The sequence below is a fragment of the Pristiophorus japonicus genome, chromosome 8 (assembly GCF_044704955.1).
Source record: "Pristiophorus japonicus isolate sPriJap1 chromosome 8, sPriJap1.hap1, whole genome shotgun sequence".
Classification (NCBI taxonomy): domain Eukaryota; kingdom Metazoa; phylum Chordata; class Chondrichthyes; family Pristiophoridae; genus Pristiophorus; species Pristiophorus japonicus.
Window position 1 is genome coordinate 93,233,802 of NC_091984.1, and position 17,812 is coordinate 93,251,613.

Consider the following 17,812-nt stretch of genomic DNA (forward strand, 5'->3'; position numbering starts at 1 on the left):
AGAAGGACAAAGGGTGTTAAAAAAACAAGCCTGAAGGCTTTGTGTCTTAATGCAAGGAGTATCCGTAATAAGGTGGATGAATTAACTGTGCAAATAGATGTTAACAAATATGATGTGATTGGGATTACGGAGACGTGGCTCCAGGATGATCAGGGCTGGGAACTCAACATCCAGGGGTATTCAACATTCAGGAAGGATAGAATAAAAGGAAAAGGAGGTGGGGTAGCATTGCTGGTTAAAGAAGAGATTAATGCAATAGTTAGAATGGACATTAGCTTGGATGATGTGGAATCTATATGGGTAGAACTGCAGAACACCAAAGGGCAAAAAACGTTAGTGGGAGTTGTGTACAGACCTCCAAACAGTAGTAGTAATGTTGGGGAGGGCATCAAATAGGAAATTAGGGGTGCATGCAATAAGGGTGCAGCAGTTATAATGGGTGACTTTAATATGCACATAGATTGGGCTAACCAAACTGGAAGCAATACGGTGGAGGAGGATTTCCTGGAGTGCATAAGGGATGGTTTTCTAGACCAATATGTCGAGGAACCAACTAGGGGGGAGGCCATCTTAGACTGGGTGTTGTGTAATGAGAGAGGATTAATTAGCAATACCATTGTGCGAGGCCCCTTGAGGAAGAGTGACCATAATATGGTGGAATTCTGCATTAGGATGGAGAATGAAACAGTTAATTCAGAGACCATGGTCCAGAACTTAAAGAAGGGTAACTTTGAAGGTATGAGGCGTGAATTGGCTAGGATTGATTGGCGAATGATACTTAAGGGGTTGACTGTGGATGGGCAATGGCAGACATTTAGAGACCGCATGGATGAACTACAACAATTGTACATTCCTGTCTGTCGTAAAAATAAAAAAGGGAAGGTGGCTCAACCGTGGCTATCAAGGGAAATCAGGGATAGTATTAAAGCCAAGGAAGTGGCATACAAATTGGCCAGAAATATCAGTGAACCCGGAGACTGGGAGAAATTTAGAACTCAGCAGAGGAGGACAAAGGGTTTGATTAGGGCAGGGAAAATAGTGTACGAGAGGAAGCTTGCAGGGAACATTAAAATGGACTGCAAAAGTTTCTATAGATATGTAAAGAGAAAAAGGTTAGTAAAGACAAACGTAGGTCCCCTGCAGTCAGAATCAGGGGAAGTCATAACGGGGAACAAAGAAATGGCGGACCAATTGAACAAGTACTTTGGTTCGGTATTCACGAAGGAGGACACTAACAACCTTCCGGATATAAGAGGAGTCAGAGGGTCTAGTAAGGAGGAGGAACTGAGGGAAATCCTTATTAGTCGGGAAATTGTGTTGGGGAAATTAATGGGATTGAAGGCTGATAAATCCCCAGGGCCTGATGGACTGCATCCCAGAGTACTTAAGGAGGTGGCCTTGGAAATAGCGGATGCATTGACAGTCATTTTCCAACATTCCATTGACTCTGGATCAGTTCCTATGGAGTGGAGGGTAGCCAATGTAACCCCACTTTTTAAAAAAAAAGGAGGGAGAGAGAAAACAGGGAATTATAGACCGGTCAGCCTGACATCGGTAGTGGGTAAGATGATGGAATCAATTATTAAGGATGTCATAGCAGTGCATTTGGAAAGAGGTGACATGATAGGTCCAAGTCAGCATGGATTTGTGAAAGGGAAATCATGCTTGACAAATCTTCTAGAATTTTTTGAGGATGTTTCCAGTAGAGTGGACAAGGGAGAACCAGTTGATGTGGTATATTTGGACTTTCAGAAGACTTTCGACAAGGTCCCACACAAGAGATTAATGTGCAAAGTTAAAGCACATAGATTGGGGGTAGTGTGCTGACATGGATTGAGAACTGGTTGTCAGACAGGAAGCAAAGAGTAGGAGTAAATGGGTACTTTTCAGAATGGCAGGCGGTGACTAGTGGGGTACCGCAAGGTTCTGTGCTGGGGCCCCAGCTGTTTACACTGTACATTACTGATTTAGACGAGGGGATTAAATGTAGTATCTCCAAATTTGCGGATGACACTAAGTTAGGTGGCAGTGTGAGCTGCGAGGAGGATGCTATGAGGCTGCAGAGCGACTTGGATAGGTTAGGTGAGTGGGCAAATGCATGGCAGATGAAGTATAATGTGGATAAATGTGAGGTTATCCACTTTGGTGGTAAAAACAGAGAGACAGACTATTATCTGAATGGTGACAGATTAGGAAAAGGGGAGGTGCAACGAGACCTGGGTATCATGGTACATCAGTCATTGAAGGTTGGCATGCAGGTACAGCAGGCGGTTAAGAAAGCAATTGGCATGTTGGCCTTCATAGCGAGGGGATTTGAGTACAGGGGCAGGGAGGTGTTGCTACAGTTGTACAGGGCATTGGTGAGGCCACACCTGGAGTATTGTGTACAGTGTTGGTCTCCTAACCTGAGGAAGGACATTCTTGCTATTGAGGGAGTGCAGCGAAGGTTCACCAGACTGATTCCCGGGATGGCAGGACTGACCTATCAAGAAAGACTGGATCAACTGAGCTTGTATTCACTGGAGTTCAGAAGAATGAGAGGGGACCTCATAGAAATGTTTAAAATTCTGATGGGTTTAGACAGGTTAGATGCAGGAAGAATGTTCCCAATGTTGGGGAAGTCCAGAACCAGGGGTCACAGTCTAAGGATAAGGGGTAAGCCATTTAGGACCGAGATGAGGAGGAACTTCTTCACCCATAGAGTGGTGAACCTGTGGAATTCTCTACCACAGAAAGTTGTTGAGGCCAATTCACTAAATATATTCAAAAAAGAGTTAGATGTAGTCCTTACTACTAAGGGGATCAAGGGGTATGGTGAGAAAGCAGGAATGGGGTACTGAAGTTGCATGTTCAGCCATGAACTCATTGAATGGCGGTGCGGGCTAGAAGGGCCGAATGGCCTACTCCTGCACCTATTTTCTATGTTTCTATGTTTCTATGGATCTCCAAAAGGACAAATTTTAAAAATGGCTGACAACTTAAAAAAAAAGAATTTCTCCCCATTACATAGTTCCAGTCCCTCCAGTCTATGCTGGGCAGTTGCTGAAGTTTCTGGCCATTTGGAGTAGGCAGGCACATGCAGTGTTATGGCTACCCTGCAGCCCCATGCAAATCTGTGTCCTCCAGCTGACCCCTCAAACTGCAGTGTGGTCAGCACTGGAGAGCACCAGCAGGTGTGATCCCAGCATAACCACCAGGATTGCAGCCCACAGATTTTTGGGGTCCTTATTTCCCGTGGTAAATCCTAAGCTTAATGGAGAATCCAAGGTGGTAGCTGATAGGTTTCTCCCAATGCTACAGTTGTAATACAAGGTCACCGCAAGAGGTGGTGGAATGACAGATATCTCTTCGTCTTGTCTGATCACCAATATTTTAAAAGTTTTGACCGCATTGTCTTGAACTGGTACTTTTAAGAAAAACGTGACTATATTGCCATCATCATCATAGGCAGTCCCTTGAACGAGGATGACTTGCTTCCATGAGTTCACAGGTGTTTCGATGAAGGACCCGATGTTCCAGTCCTGAACTCCAATTGAGGGGGTGGAAGATGCCTGTGCGTGGATTTTTTTTAGCGTGTGGTGACCGTTGCACATCAGCCACCACAGGGGACCTGCTCTGTTGCACGGACCTCGCGCGCACAATCGCAGTGTGGGCTGGCCCGTGCTGCCCCTGGGCTCTCGACTCTTCTGGGCCCCGTACCCTCATCTGTCGTACCTCTGCCACAAACACTCGCTGCTCCTCCGCCCCAATCTTCCCACTCCTCTGTACCTGGGCCCTGCCGATGTTCTTGCCCATGCTCCAAAATGGCGACCAGGGTTTTAATGACGTCACCCAGTCGCCCATCTCAGAATCCTTGGAGCAGCTCCTGCTGGAGGTTGAAGTGGTATGCTCCAGCTCTTTTACTTCCCTACCTGCGGAGTTGTTCTCTCGCAGGTCGGGGGGCCACAATATCCCAGGCCCGCCGCTCCAGCTCTTTTATAGCCTGACCTGTGGAGCTGTTCCCTCGCTGGTCGGGGGGGCCATAGGCAACAGTGGGAACTCAAGGACTAAAGTTGGCCATCTGATTGCAAAAATGATGCCAAATATGTGGTGATTGGGTGGAATGACAAAGATTTCGATTTCTCAGATATGGCCAGAGAAGTACATATCAGCACTCTGTTTATGATGCAGCAATTTGTGAAAAATAATCATATTTTTTATTGTGCTGGGAAAATAGTCTATCAAAATGGTCCAGGTCTTTTCAGTTTCACTGATCATCATGTGACCATCTTTGATCTAAGAAAGCTTGTTGTAGACAGTCACCATGTTGCGTATGAACAATTGCATTATTCACCTCCCAATCCACCAATCCCATTTTTGAATTTCAATTGCTGTTTTTCTTCCAGGACCATCTCACCATATTTGGTTCTCTGCCATATCACATTCTCTTGCCAAATTTCATGCTTCCGGCTCCCATAACTTAGTGGTGAATTCATTCATAATTGCTAAATTCATCTTTTTATATTATACAGTTTCACTCATTTTTTTCCCTTAAGATATACGATATTTGTCAGCAATTATAGCAACAGAACTATCACCACTACTGACTGAGCTGGCCGAGTCCTGAAGGGCATAGTTGCCAGACTGGGCCTGCGGCAGGTGGTGAGAGAAGCAACACGAGGGAAAAACCTACTCGACCTCCTCACCAATATACCTGTCACAGACGCATCTGTCCATGAAAGCATTGGTAGTAGTGACGACCGCACAGTTTTTGTGAAGACAAAGTCCCGTCTTCACACTGAGGAGACTCTCCATTGTGTTGTGTGGCACTATCACCGTGCTAAATGGGATAGATTCAGAACAGACCTAGAAGCTCAAAACTGGTCATCCATGAGGCACTGTAGGCCATCAGCAGCAGCAAAATTGTATTCCATCACAATCTCTAACCTCATGGCCCAGCATATCCCTCACTCTACCATTACCATCAAGCCAGGGGACCAATCCTGGTTCAATGAGGAATGCAGAAGAGCATGCCAGGAGCAGCACCAGGCATACCTAAAAATGAGGTGCCAACCTGGGGAAGCTGCAACACAGGTCTACATCCATGCTAAACAGCAAAATCAGCAAGCTATAGACAGGGCTACGTGATCCCACAATCAACGGATCAGATCAAAACTATGCAGTCCTGCCACATCCAGTCGTGAATGGTGGTGGACCATTAAACAACTACCGCGAGGAGGAGGCTCCATGAATATTCCCCATCCTCAATGATGGTGGAGCCCAGCAAGTGAATGCAAAAGACAAGACTGAAGTGTTTGCAACCATCTTCAGCCAGAAGTGTCGAGTGGATGTTCCTAAGGTCCCCACCAGCGTAGAAGCCAGTCTACAGCCAATTCGATTCACTCCCTGTGATATCAAGATATGGCTGAGTGCATTGGATACAGCAAAGGCTATGGGCCTTGAATTTGTGCTCCAGAACTAGCCGTGCCTCCAGTCAAGCTGTTCCAGTACAGCTACTACACTGGCATCTATCTGACAATGTGGAAAACTTCCCAGATATGTACTGTCCACAAAAAGCAGGACAAATCCAATCTGGCCAATTACCCCAACCAGTCTACTCTTAATCATCAGTAAAGTGATGGAAGGTGTCATCGACAGTACTATCAAACAGCACTTACTCACCAATAACTCTCACCGATGCTTAGTTTCGGTTCCGCAAGGACCACTCGGCTTCCAACCCCATTACAGCCTTGGTCCAAACATGGACAAAAGAGCTGAATTCCAAAGGTGAGGTGAAAGCAACTGCCCTTGACATCAAAGCAGCATTTGACCAAGTGTGGCATCAAGGAGCCCTAGCAAAACTGGAGTCACTGAGAATCAGGGGAAAACTCTCCACTGGCTGGAGTCATACCTAGCACAAAGGAAGGTTGTTGGAGGCTAATCATCTCAGCGAGTTCCTCAGGGCAGTGTCCTAGGCCCAATCATCTTCAGCTGCTTCATCAATGACCTTCCCTCCATCATAAGGCAGAACTGGGGATGTTTGCACAGTGTTCAGGTCCATTCACAACTCCTCAGATAACAAAGCAGTCCATGCCCGCATGCAACAAGACCTGGATGACAATCAGGCTTCGGCTGATAAATGGCAAGTAACATTTATGCCACACAAGAGCCAGGCAATGATTATCTCCAACAAGTGAGAGTCTAACCATCTCCCTTGAAATTCAATGGCATTACCATCACCGAATCCCCCATCATCAACATCCTAGGGGTCACCCTTGACCAGAAACTTAACTGGACCAACCACATAAATACTGTGGCAACAGGTCAGAGGCTGGATATTCTGCGGCGAGTGTCTCACCTCCTGACTCCCCAAAGCCTTTCCACCATCTACAAGCCTCAAGTCAGGAGTGTGATGGAATACTCTCCACTTGCCTAGTTGGGTGCGGCGCCAACAACACTCAAGAAGCTTGACACCATCCAGGATAAAGCAGCCCATTTGATTGGTACCCCATCCACCACCTTAAACATTCATTCCCTCCACCACTGGTGCACCGTGGCTGCAGTGCGTACATTGCAGCAACTCATCAAGGTTTCTTTGGCAGTACCTCCCAAACCCGCAGCCTCTGCCACCTAGGACAAAGGCATCACCTGCAAGTTCCCCTCCAAGTTACACACCATCCTGACTTGGAATTATATTGGCATTCCTTCATTGTCGCTGGGTCAAAATCCTGGAAATGCCTCCCTAACAGCAATGTGGGAGTACCTTCACCACAAGGACTGCAGCGGTTCAAGGCGGCGGCTCACCAGCACCTTCTAAAAGGCAATTAGGGATGGGCAATGAATGTTGGCTTTGCCAGGGACCCCCACATCTTTTGAACAAATAAAAAGAAAAAAACTTTCAACCCTATCACTGAACAAACTATAATGCTGCAATATGCAAAATATTGTTTCCAATGCAGTCATTTACCTTGGTGACTTTTGTACCCCTTGAGTGGATCTCCTGGTTTTATACACAACATTGACATGCTTTGTCATCTACCAAGCACAAAAAGTCAGCGGATGTTTTTAATTGAGTAACCGGACAACCAATGATTCATCCACAAGAACAGATACAGGACAGTTAGCAAAATGTGCTTTCCTTATTTGAATAGCAGCCATATTGTCTTCTATTCCTCTGCTCTCCCACAACTATTTCATTGGCTACAGATTCTTTGATCACAATTATTAAGGTTCCTAAGGTGCCTGACAGCTCTTGTGCTGATCATTTTTCTTTTGCCGCTAACCTGAGCAGCACCAAGTTAGATTTCAGCAGAGGACTGAAGCTGTTGGCTACTGTTGATTATATGCCTTATTTATGGCATATCTCATTCTGTTGATTTCAAAATTCTCATCCTGATTTTCAAATAATGGCCTCCATGGCCTCGCCCCTTCCTATCTCTGTAATCTCCTCCTCCTCCTTTTGGTCACCTGTGCTAATTTCTACTTATGCGACACGATGTCACATTTTTATCACATAAAACTCCAGTGAAGTGCCTTGGAATGTTTCACTACGTTAAAGGTGTTATATAAATAGAAGTTGTTAGCAACATAGAAAATAGGTGCAGGAGTAGGCCATTCGGCCCTTCGAGCCTGCACCGCAATTCAATGAGTTCATGGCTGAACATGCAACTTCAGTACCCCATTCCTGCTTTCTCACCATACCCCTTGATCCCCCTAGTAGTAAGGACTACATCCAACTCCTTTTTGAATATATTTAGTGAATTGGCCTCAACAACTTTCTGTGGTAGAGAATTCCACAGGTTCACCACTCTCTGGGTGAAGAAGTTCCTCCTCATCTCGGTCCTAAATGGCTTACCCCTTATCCTTAGACTGTGACCCCTGGTTCGGACTTCCCCAACATTGGGAACATTCCTCATGCATCTAACCTGTCTAAACCCGTCAGAATTTTAAACATTTCTATGAGATACCCTCTCATACTTCTGAACTCCAGTGAATACAAGCCCAGTTGATCCAGTCTTTCCTGATATGTCAGTCCCGCCATCCCGGGAATCAGTCTGGTGAACCTTTGCTTCACTCCCTCAATAGCAAGAATGTCCTTCCTCAAGTTAGGAGACCAAAACTGTACACAATACTCCAGGTGTGGCCTCACCAAGGCCTTGTACAACTGTAGTAACACCTCCCTGCCCCTGTACTCAAATCCCCTCGCTATGAAGGCCAACATGCCATTTGCTTTCTTAACCGCCTGCTGTACCTGCATGCCAACCTTCAATGACTGATGTACCATGACACCCAGGTCTTGTTGCACCTCCCCTTTTCCTAATCTGTCACCATTCAGATAATAGTCTGTCTCTCTGTTTTTACCACCAAAGTGGATAACCTCACATTTATCCACATTATACTTCATCTGCCATGCATTTGCCCACTCACCTAACCTATCCAAGTCACTCTGCAGCCTCATAGCATCCTCCTCGCAGCTCACACTGCCACCCAACTTAGTGTCATCCACAAATTTGGAGATACTACATTTAATCCCCTCGTCTAAATCATTAACGTACAATGTAAACAGCTGGGACCCCAGCACAGAACCTTGCAGTACCCCACTAGTCACTGCCTTCCATTCTGAAAAGTACCCATTTACTCCTACTCTTTGCTTCCTGTCTGCCAACCAGTTCTCAATCCACGTCAGCACACTACCCCCAATCCCATGTGCTTTAACTTTGCACATTAATCTCTTGTGTGGGACCTTGTCGAAAGCCTTCTGAAAGTCCAAATACACCACATCAACTGGTTCTCCCTTGTCCACTCCACTGGAAACATCCTCAAAAAATTCCAGAAGATTTGTCAAGCATGATTTCCCTTTCACAAATCCATGCTGACTTGGACCTATCATGTCACCTCTTTCCAAATGCGCTGCTATGACATCCTTAATAATTGATTCCATCATTTTACCCACTACCGATGTCAGGCTGACCAGTCTATAATTCCCTGTTGTTGCTCTTGTTTTGATATACTATTTCTGTTACTATAGTTCCAGTGTCAACCTTCGGCATCTCATGCAAAATAGATAACATTTTCTCATTGCACTTTTCCATCTACCAGTTCTTCCACAGCAAAAAGCAGTGCTGAGATCATGTACATTGATTAGACCCATTTTTGTCTGGAGGTGAAACTGAATGCTGCCAAGTTTGTTAAAAGCAGCCATGGATTCTAGTTCCACAGGCGAATTCATTCAACATTACAACTTTCCTTAGTTATTGTGCTAGGCCTATTCCATCAATCTTTCTAAAATGCAATACTTTTGAGAAACCGTGTCAGCATCTTTCTGTGCTTGTGGAGGATGTCAGATGATATGCAGTTGTCAGTTTGCAATAACCACTAGTGCATTATGTGTATTCCTGATAAAACCAACAGTCATATGGTTAAAGGGATTAAATAACACACGAAGGAGTCCTCCTGTTTGTGGCCTCTTTTGATGACCTGCACAGTAACAATAATAATCAAACAAAACAATAATTCCATAAAGGTAGAAGCCATATTTCATGGAGTATGGGGGCCATATATTAGTGGAAGAATTCATTTAAAAGGTACAAATGTGCTCAAGTCATTTAGCAAGAGCATTGAAATTTACAGCGCAGAAGGAGGCCATTTCGGCCCATCGTGTCTGTGCCGGCCGACAAACAGCCGCACGGCCCTTCATCAGCAGCCCTAAAGGTTACAGAAATAACAGAAAGGCAAAGAGCACCCAGCCCAACCAGTCCGCCCCACACCACTGCAACACCCCTTATACTAAAAACATTCTACACTCCACCCCAACTGGAGCCATGTGATTTCCTGGGAGAGGCAAAAACCAGATAAAAACCCAGGCCAATTTAGGGAGAAAAAATCTGGGAAAATTACTCTCAGACCCATCCAGGCGATCAAAACTAGTCCGGGAGATCACCCTGGCCGTATTCTACTCCCTGCAGTACTTACCATTATATTTGCGGCGACCAACAAAAGGTCATCCAGTCTAATCCCAATAACCAGCTCTAGGTCCGTAACCCTGCAGGTTACGGCACTTTAAGTGCCCATCCAACCATCTCTTAAAAGTGGTGAGGGTTTCTGCATTCACCACTCTTTCAGGAAGCGAGTTCCAGATCCCCACAACCCTCTGTGTAAAGAAGCCCCCCCCTCAAATCCCCTCTACACCTTCCACCAACCACCTTAAAACTATGCCCCCACATAATAGCCCCCTCCACCAATAGAAATAGGCCCTTACTATCCACTATGTCCAGGCCACTCAATATTTTGTACTTCTAAGATGAGGTCTCCTCTCAACCTCCTCTGTTCCAAACCCAGCCTTTCCAATCTGTCCTCATAACTGAGATTCTCCATTCCAGGCAGTATCCTAGTAAATCTCCTCTGCACCCTCTCTAGTGCAATCACGTCCTTCCTCTAATACGGCGACCAGAACTGTGCGCAGTACTCCAGCTGTGGCCTAACCAAAGTATTATACAATTTAAGCATAACCTCCCTGTTCTTATATTCTATGCCTTGGCAATAAAGGCAAGCATTCCGTATGCCTTCTCAACCACCTTATCCACCTGGCCTGCTACTTTCAGGGATCTGTAGACAAGCATTCCAAGGTCCCTTTGTTCATCTACACTATTAAGTGGGCTACTGCTTAAAGTGTATACCCTTTCCTTATTAGCCCTCCCAAAGTGCATCACCTCACACTTCTCTGAATTAAATTCCATTTGCCACTGCTCTGCCCACCTGACCTGTAGATTGATATCCTCCTGCAGCCTATGACTTTCCTCTTCATTATCAACCACACAGCCAATTTTAGTGTCGTCTGCAAACTTCTTAAGCATACTTCCTATATTCAAATCTAAATCGTTGATATGTTCCACAAAAAGCAAGAGACCCAGTACTGAGCCCTGCGGAACCCCACTGGAAACACCTTCCAGTCACAAAAACATCCATCAATCATTACCCTTCGCTTCCTACCTCCAAGCCAATTTTGGATCCAACTTGCCACTTGGCCCTGGATCCCATGAGCTTTAACCTTCATGATCAGTCTACCATGCGGGACCTTATCAAAAGCCTTGCTAAAGTCCATATATACTACATCGTACGCACGACCCTCATCGACCTTGTTGGATACCGCCTCAAAAAATTCAGTCAGGTTAGTCAAACACGATCTTCCCTTAACAAATCCGTGCTGACTGTCCCTAATTAATCCTTGCCTATCCAAATGCAGATTTATCCTTTCAGGATTTTTTCCAATAATTTTCCCACCACTGAGGTTAGGCTGACAAGCCTGTAATTACTCGGCCTATCCCTTTTTCCTTTCTTAAATAAGAGTACTACATTAGCAGTCCTCCAATCCTCCGGCACCATGTCCATATCCAAAGAGGACTGGAAAATGATGGTCAAGGCCTCTGCTATTTCCTCTTTTATTTCGCTCAAAACCTGGGATGCATTTCATCCAGGCCTGGGGACTTATCTATTTTCAAAGCTGCTAAACCCCTTCATACTTCCTCTCTCTCTATATTTATTTCATCCAGAATATCACACTCCTCCTCTATAGCAGTATCTGCATTACCTCTTTCCTTTGTGAAAACAGATGCAAAGTATTCGTTAAGAACCCTACAAACATCTTCCGCCTCCTCACAAAGATTACCCTCATGGTCTCGAATAGGCCCTACCCTTTCCTTAGTTACCCTCTTACTCTTAATATATTTATAGAACATCTTCGGGTTTTCCTTAATTTTACTGGCCAAGAATCTCTCGTGCTCTCTCTTAGCATTCCTAATATCCTTTTTAATTTTCCCTCTTATCTTTCTATATTCCTCCAAAGATTCTAAAGTATTTAGCCGTTGATATGTGATATAAGCGTCCCTTTATTTCTTAATCCTCCCCTGTAAGTCCCTAGACATCCAGGGGGCTCTAGAATTATTTTTCCCAGCTTTTTTCTTTAAGGGCACATGTTTGGCCTGAACCTTTCGGATCTCCTCCTTGAATGCCTCCCACTGTTCCGACACCGATTTACCCACAAGTAGCTGTTTCCAATTCACTATGGCCAAATCAGTCCTTAACTTAGCAAAATTAGCTTTTCCCCAATTTGGAACTTTTATTCCAGGCCTATTCTTGTCCTTATTCATAACCAACTTGAATCTGACTAAATTATGGTCACTGGCACCCAAATGCTCCCCCACTAATACCCCTTCAACTTGCCCAGCTTCATTCCCCAAAACTAAGTCCAGGATCGCTCCCTCTCATGTTGGGCTTGCTACAAAAAGTTCTCTTGAATGCATTTCAAAAATTCCGCACCCTCTATAACCTTCACACTAAATTTGTCCCAATTAATATTTGGATAGTTAAAATCCCCTACTATTACTACCCTATGCTTTTTAGACTACACAGCAACTTGACTACATATTTGCTCCTCTATCTCCCTCCCACTGTTTGGGGGTCTATAATACACACCCAGCAGTGTGATCGCCCCTTTTTTATTTTTCAATTCAACCCATATGACTTCAGTTAATGATCTCTCTAATGCATCATCCCTCCTCACCGCTGTAATAGTTTCTTTAATTAGTACCGCAACCCTCCCACCCCCTGTTTACCCCCTCTCTATCTTGTCTAAAAATCCTGTAGCCAGGAATATTGATCTGCCAAACCTATCTCTCTTTTAGCCATGTTTCTGTAATGGCTATAATGTCATACTCCCAAGTGTCTACCTGTGCTCTGAGCTCATCCGCCTTATTTGCTATACTCCTTGCATTAAAGTATATACCATTCAGCACAGGACGACCTCCTTGCTTACTACATACTAAGCCTTGTTTCCTCTGTCTTACAGATTCGCTTTCTTGATTCTTGCTATCCAACTTCTGCTTTACTTCCTTCCCTTTTGAATTCGTTCTCAGGTTCCCATCCCTCTGCCAAGTTAGTTTAAAGCCTCCCCCACAGCACTAGCAAAACTCCCCGCGAGGATATTGGTCCGATTTGTGCAGGTCCCATCTCCCCCAGAAGCAGTCCCAATGCCTCAAGTCCTCCCTCCTACACCAATTTTCCAGCCACGTGTTCATCCTCTCTATCCTTCTATTCTTGTACTCATTAACACGTAGCACCGGTAGTAACCCGGAGATTACTACCCTTTGAGGTCCTCCCCTTTCATTTTCTTCCTAGCTCCCTACATTCTTCCTGTAGGATCTCATCCCTCATTTTACCTATGTTGTTGGTCCCGATATGGACCACGACCTCTAGCTGTTTACCCTTCCCCCCCTCCCCCCCCCCCCCCCCTCCCAGGCTGCCATGCATCCGCTTTGTGACATCCTTGACCCTGGCACCAGGGAGGCACAAAACCATTTGGGAGTTACGTTGGCCGCAGAAACGCCTGTCTGTTCCCCTAACTATAGAATCCCCTATCACTCGGGCTTTTTTGTTCTTCGTCTCTCCCCCCTGTGCAGCTGAGCCACCCGTGGTGCCTTGGAATTGGCTCTGGCTACATTCCCCAGAGGCACCATCGTCCTTACCGATACTCAGAATTGAATATTGAATATTGGCAAGTGAGTTTCAGGGCTAGTGCTAAAACTGCCCAAAGATTTCATTGAATCATCGACATTTACAGCACAGCAGGAAGTTATTTGGCTTATTGTATCTGTGGTTGCTGATCCAAAACTAATTCCACTGCCCTGCTCTCGCCAAATAGCTTGTATCGTCCTCTGCTTAAATGTTTATCTGTTTTTCCCTTAAGTGATGCAATGGGCTCCGTCTCAACTACTTGTTGTGCAAAGCATTCTATGCTCCAACTACCCTCTGAGTCAAGAAATTGTCTCCGAAACCAAAAGAACATGCATAGGACTGCAGGAAACAGTTAAATAACCTAAGTAAGAGAGCAAAGATAAAATGATTCAAAATAACGTTTCACAAAGTAAGGATGACTGTAAAGCTGTGGCACTAAAAAATGTACCGATTGCTGTAACCTTACTTTTCCAGTGCATGAGTAAGGATGAGACTGTATCAACCATGACCATAGATTCTTGTTAGTTGTATTTAACATTTATTGTATTCATAACGCAGGAACATCAATGATAAGTATTGGAAGGCTAATCTATGGTTACCAATAACTCATTGCAGAGCATATATAGGAACACCATGGATTGTTGAATAAAATGTTTTTCATTGCTTTGCCTAGTTATTAACCTTGTTACTAGAGAACAGATTACCATTTCTAAATGAAATAGAAAAGAAATTGGAGTCAATGTTATAAGTTGGCTCGATGTGTTGCACTTTCTCCCTCTGGAATGTTTTAGCAAATTTGCAGTAATTTTTTAACCTCGGAGTATTTAGTTCCTCTTTATAAGGGTATAAAGAATTTCTTGCTTTGTGCTGGGCAATTTATTAAATAGCTGAATAGTGTATACTTTCCATTATGTAATATTTATTACCTTGTTAGACTAAGTAAGACTATCAAGTTTGTGAAAATCACTTTGGTTAAAAATTACAAAATACCTGTGATTGCACACAATGACAATCAATCTCAAGTTTCATGTGACAAAGTTACTTATAGAGCAGAAAATATACTGTAGATTTATACAAGTATTCCTCTAACAAGGAAGGTGTTGAACCCTACTTACAACACATATGTTCAGCGTGCAAAACATTGGGCAGAAGTGTAGGTTTAATTAGATTAATTGGCATTTAGCTCCTGCACAGTACTGCATTGATGTTGTGCTTAATCAGTTCCAGAAAATACAAATTTGTTATAATTACTCCAAAAGGAGTGTCAATGCCAAAATAACCACATCGCTACCTGAGCTATACTGCAGACAAAAGGGCCCAGAATTTGCAGTCAGTGGCAAACAAATGGTGCTTGCCGCTCATAATGCTTACACTTGCTCATAGAACTTTAGTGGGCTTTTACACTGTGATTTGCAGTTATCAGACAGTCAAAACAGCACGGCGTCCTCTACAGGGGATCTGGAACATGTGTGAACAAGGCAAACAGTGGCGTGTCTCCTCAACCAATCAGATCGAAGCACCCTTACTGAGCCATACAGGCCGCAATTTCCCCTACCTCAGCGGGTCCGTGGTGGGCGACACGGTGGCTAGTCCCGACCCCGCTGATGGCTCCAGCCCGCTGTGTAGAATGACTTAACCGTGATTGAGCATGTTAAGCCTGTCCAGTGCGTTTCCCGGCCAATTGAAGGAAGTGGGTCTGATGATGTCATCAGCTGGTTTCCTTAAAGGCACCATACGCAAATTTAGTTTGACAGTTGTCAGTATTCTGCAGCATTGAGGTGCTGCAAACACTGACAACCACTGCACAAAGGTGCAGGGCTGCATCCGGTTTCTCCCACGACTCCCTCCATAAGCTTATGGAGGGAGTCACAGCACGCAGGGAGGTTCTCTTCCCTTCCCATGGGTGGAAGAGAACTCCCCAGGAGACCAATGCAGCCTGGTTGCACATTGCACAGGATGTCGTCAGGAGGACCTGGCTGCAGTGCTGCAAACCTTTCAATGATCTCAGTAGATCACAAAGCGTTACTGCAAAGCCACACTCAACCTCATCCTGTTGTGCCACTCATCACATCCCCATCACTCTGTCTTCCCTACCCTCCCCCTGCACATCCTTACTCACACCAACTTACCTTCCACCTCCACCCATCCTTCTCTATCCACATTATCACTTCCCCATCTCGATGGCCACCCTTCACACTCACCCTCATCCTAGTCCAATCATACAAACTAACAACACACAAGAGTAGACACTTGGGTGTTTTAGCCAATGGGATGCTTTATGGTGTTGATGTGGGCTGGTGCCAACCTGGCGCATCATGTGGCAGCCAGGGTGTACAGCGTCAAGTGAAGTAAATCTGGCCATGGTGAGGCCATTCCTGGCCTCCCGGGCATCAATGTGGTCGGGTGCTGATGCTGTGTCCTGTGCGGCGTCAGTTGATTGCGGAGAAGGTTGGTGTTGTTGTTGGTGCTGCTGGTGTGCCTGATGATGCTGGTGTTGGGGTTCGCTGTGGTTAGATTCTGAGGACCAAGGTGACAGAGTGTAAATGGTTCCCATCCTGATGGAGTAGATACCAGTTGAAAGTGAGATGGCAGAAGCACTCTGTTAAAGGTGAGAGAGGTTGCTACAATTGGGTGAGCCTGGCTGGAGAGTTTGCTACAAAGACTTGCAGCTTGCATAAAGCACAATCTGTCTTCCAAGGGGAGAAGCCAAAGAGTCTCTGGGTTTGGAAAGTGAGCAGGTGTAAATTGTGAGGTTTTATACAAGGTTTAACACTGTCACCAATCATCTGCTTCAATGGCCACTCAACCTCCACCTCAGATGAACAGACGGGGTCCAGGAGCAATGAGAAATCAGTGGGTGACCTGGTAAAGTTAAAAGGTGAATAAAATATTACCGTTAAGAGTTTCTAAACAAGCCAATAATTGGCTCAATTGCCTCCCGCCACTGCATCTCGGGTCTGTTCAACGCTGAAAGATCCTACATTTAAGAAAGGTGCATGGTGGGGGGTTGACAGCGAGGTCCTGACGAGCTGTCAAAAAAATAAATTTTCCTACCCGACCCGCCACCAAACGCGCCCGCTGACACCTTGAAAAATTCCCCCTGCAGTATCTAAACCAGGAAGTGGAAGTTCGACTATTTAATTCAATGGTGCTGAAATTCCGATGTGCTGGGTCCGTACGAAGTTTCTACGGACCCGGGAAGGCATTGGAAAATCCGGTTTTCAGCACGCAATGTTCATGCGCTGAAAACTGGCTTTTCCAATCTGTCAAGTTTCTGGCTTGACAGATCTTGCGCATATTGGTAGCGAGGACACTTGCAAGGCAAGATTTCCGATATTTATGAATATCTCGCCCTGCAAATGTCCTCAAAAATCTTGTGTCTGAAAAAGCAGGCGTAGGTGTGCACCTTTTTTAACTTTCTCAGTTGATTGTCCGCGGGAATTTCAGGCCCAATGTAAAATAATGTATAGAATGTGAGAGGGAAAGAAAGATGGGATTAAAAGAAAGATAAGAGACGGAAAGAAAAAGTTAAAAAGAAATTCTTTTAATTTTAATTTTTTTTAAATCTTCAACAATAATTAAAATTTGAAGGAATGAGACTCCACACGTACCCAGTAGATACCCATTAAACACACCAGAAAAAGTTAGGGCTTGTACATGCAAGTGTAAGTCTTAATTACAGCCAAACAACCTCTCTGGCACTGAGAGGTTGTTTGGCAGTAATTAAGACTTATCACATTGTTAAAAATTCACTCACACTTGAATGGACAAACCCTAACTTTTTCTGGCATGTTTAGTGGGAAACGAGTGGGTAAGTACCGCAACTTCATGTCCTTCATGCGTTTGAATGTCGAGTCTCTCGGCGAGGTACCGGTGTAGCGAAGCTTGTGGAGGAGCAGGGCAACTCTGACAGTAACTTCCTGATTCTTGCATTTAACTGCACTTGTGCAGATGCTGGAAGTTGTTGTCTTATATACCCCTTAATAACAGTGAGCACTGATAACCTCACCGTTATTCTTACCACAAAATCCGGGCCATTGATTTCACCCAGAGGAATGACTGCAGTATTGTTAAGAATCAAAATGGCACAATGAAGCAGTTTTGGAGGGACGGCTGGAGGAGGTCCTGCAAATAAGGTTGGTCCTTTTCAGAGCGCAGGCCACCCTGCAGCAAGACAGAGCAGCCTGAATGGAGATGGTGGAAGGAGTCAGTGCTACCTCATCTATCACAATATTTTCTTACGAGTCACCTTCACAGCACTTCAGTTTAGGTTTGTACTGTGCATCTTTGGTATAATGAAAGAATATGTGCAAAAGGGTAATGG

At 44.8% G+C, this 17,812-nt stretch overlaps 1 long non-coding RNA gene across 4 annotated transcripts in view; it reads left to right on the plus strand.

Moving 5' to 3' along the window:
• The window catches only part of LOC139268632 (uncharacterized), a 103,962-nt gene that overhangs the window by 62,535 nt on the left and 23,615 nt on the right, over positions 1-17,812 (plus strand). The window contains exon 4 of one of the 4 annotated variants that reach the window (XR_011594076.1): positions 13,721-14,385. The exons of the other annotated variants lie outside the window; for them this stretch is intronic. This is a non-coding gene — a long non-coding RNA (uncharacterized lncRNA). Of the gene's footprint in view, positions 1-13,720; positions 14,386-17,812 lie in introns of those variants that run through there. 4 annotated transcript variants of the gene reach the window in all.